The sequence below is a fragment of the Schistocerca nitens genome, chromosome 7 (assembly GCF_023898315.1).
Source record: "Schistocerca nitens isolate TAMUIC-IGC-003100 chromosome 7, iqSchNite1.1, whole genome shotgun sequence".
Classification (NCBI taxonomy): Eukaryota; Metazoa; Arthropoda; class Insecta; order Orthoptera; family Acrididae; genus Schistocerca; species Schistocerca nitens.
In genome coordinates this window covers 309,225,120-309,227,619 of record NC_064620.1, presented here as the reverse complement: position 1 = coordinate 309,227,619, position 2,500 = coordinate 309,225,120, and the positions used below count along the sequence as shown (strand labels likewise).

The 2,500-nt window shown below is 56.1% G+C and overlaps 1 non-coding gene across 1 annotated transcript in view; it reads right to left on the bottom strand.

Annotated features, from left to right (window-relative positions):
- The window catches only part of LOC126197086 (small subunit ribosomal RNA), a 1,909-nt gene extending 1,379 nt beyond the window's left edge, over nt 1-530 (bottom strand). The window contains exon 1 of the ribosomal RNA XR_007539488.1: nt 1-530. This exon is cut by the window's left edge and continues 1,379 nt beyond it. This is a non-coding gene — a ribosomal RNA (small subunit ribosomal RNA).
- Nucleotides 531-2,500: the final 1,970 nt, after the last annotated feature.

Below are 2,500 nucleotides of genomic sequence, written 5' to 3'. Positions count from 1 at the left end.
TTCCGATTACGGGGCCTCGGATGAGTCCCGTATCGTTATTTTTCGTCACTACCTCCCCGTGCCGGGAGTGGGTAATTTGCGCGCCTGCTGCCTTCCTTGGATGTGGTAGCCGTTTCTCAGGCTCCCTCTCCGGAATCGAACCCTGATTCCCCGTTACCCGTTACAACCATGGTAGGCGCAGAACCTACCATCGACAGTTGATAAGGCAGACATTTGAAAGATGCGTCGCCGGTACGAGGACCGTGCGATCAGCCCAAAGTTATTCAGAGTCACCAAGGCAAACGGACCGGACGAGCCGACCGATTGGTTTTGATCTAATAAAAGCGTCCCTTCCATCTCTGGTCGGGACTCTGTTTGCATGTATTAGCTCTAGAATTACCACAGTTATCCAAGTAACGTGGGTACGATCTAAGGAACCATAACTGATTTAATGAGCCATTCGCGGTTTCACCTTAATGCGGCTTGTACTGAGACATGCATGGCTTAATCTTTGAGACAAGCATATGACTACTGGCAGGATCAACCAGGGAGCTGCGTCAACTAGAGCTGAGCAGCCGGCCGCCCGGGAGTGTGTCCCGGGGGCCCGCGCGAACACGCAAGCGTCCGCTCAATTATTCTGCAAACAGGAGGAGGCAGAGCTCCCCTGCACGATACACCTCGAAACCCTCTCAGGTCCCGGCGGCGCGCAGCGCCGTCCTAAGTACTTGGTCGGGTTCGAGAGAGGCGCAATCGCCCGGAGTTAGGCGAGTAGACGCTTTCAGTGCGACCACCCGTGCTCCCAACTGAGCTTGCCGCTGCCGACAGAGGCCCGGGAGCGTGCTGTCGTGGTGTTGCCGGCGGGAGACAACACGCGGCCACAAACAGTGACCGGGCAGCTCCAACGCCAGCGCCACAGGGGGGCAGAGCCCCACTTGGGTGCCAAAGCGAACTCTCCCAGCACAGCGCACGCGCCAACACATCCGCACAGCTGCGATACAAACCACCTGCGAGAACCGCGGGGGCGACCGAGCAGCAGACGGCGTCGCGGCGCCGAGTGCCGGGCGGCGGCGCATCCTCAACGCACACAGTCCTCAATCGGACCAGCACACTGCAGATGTCCACCGCGCTTCGCACCGGGCCCGCGAGGACCCACTTTGGCCGCACGGCGCCGCGCGCTGGGTGCGCCGGCGCGCAGCTGCGCCGCCTGCCGCGCCAGTCGGCCGGCGCGCCTGCCACTGGGCGCCCCCACCAGGCGGCTGTAGCGCGTGCGCCCACGCAGCACGCGGCCAGCACGCCGGGCGCTGCCCCCGCAACGGCCGGGGACGGTCCCACCCAGCCACCGCCGCGTATCGCTTCATACCCACATGCCCACTCACGTTCGTGGGTATGACGGGTGTCGCTGAAGCAACCGGTTAATAGCTGTACCGATCGTCGCTATCAACGATTCACCTGCAGCGTGAACAACCGCTCAACAACGGATTTCCAGTTCATTTGCGTAACGTGGGCAGCAAACGTAGACGTCCATCTACATTTGCTAATTCAACGAGTCTTGCATGCCTGGCTGTTAAGTGTCACGACACGCTACATCAGCACACATACACGCTGCGACGTGTGCAGGAGAGAACACGTGAAAGATGGCCCGCGTACGTATGCGAATGCCATTGCACAGCTGCGAAGCTGATTAAACACGCAAACACCTGACCGACGAGCTAGAGGAGACAGGGAGGGGGGGGGGGGCGATATACATCCTATAGCAGTACACATTACAGTGGATAGCGGGACCATGTGGAAAGAACGCAACACTCGCAACATGTTGTGAGGGTACGCACCGTAACATGAAACAATACGCAGGACACCAGAGAGTGCGTGCGCTGATCTATGTTGAGAGGGTTGCGATTCGGCAACGCTACATGAATTTCTCGATTCATATAACAATTAAGAGGGCAGGTTCAGGCCCAACATAGGTTAGGTTAAGGCCCAACATAGGTTAGGTTAAGGCCCAACATAGGTTAGGTTAAGGCCCAACATAGGTTAGGTTAAGGCCCAACATAGGTTAGGTTAAGGCCCAACATAGGTTAGGTTAAGGCCCAACATAGGTTAGGTTAAGGCCCAACATAGGTTAGGTTAAGGCCCAACATAGGTTAGGTTAAGGCCCAACATAGGTTAGGTTAAGGCCCAACATAGGTTAGGTTAAGGCCCAACATAGGTTAGGTTAAGGCCCAACATAGGTTAGGTTAAGGCCCAACATAGGTTAGGTTAAGGCGCAACATAGGTTAGGTTAAGGCCCAACATAGGTTAGGTTAAGGCGCAACATAGGTTAGGTTAAGGCGCAACATAGGTTAGGTTAAGGCGCAACATAGGTTAGGTTAAGGCCCAACATAGGTTAGGTTAAGGCGCAACATAGGTTAGGTTAAGGCGCAACATAGGTTAGGTTAAGGCGCAACATAGGTTAGGTTAAGGCGCAACATAGGTTAGGTTAAGGCGCAACATAGGTTAGGTTAAGGCGCAACATAGGTTAGGT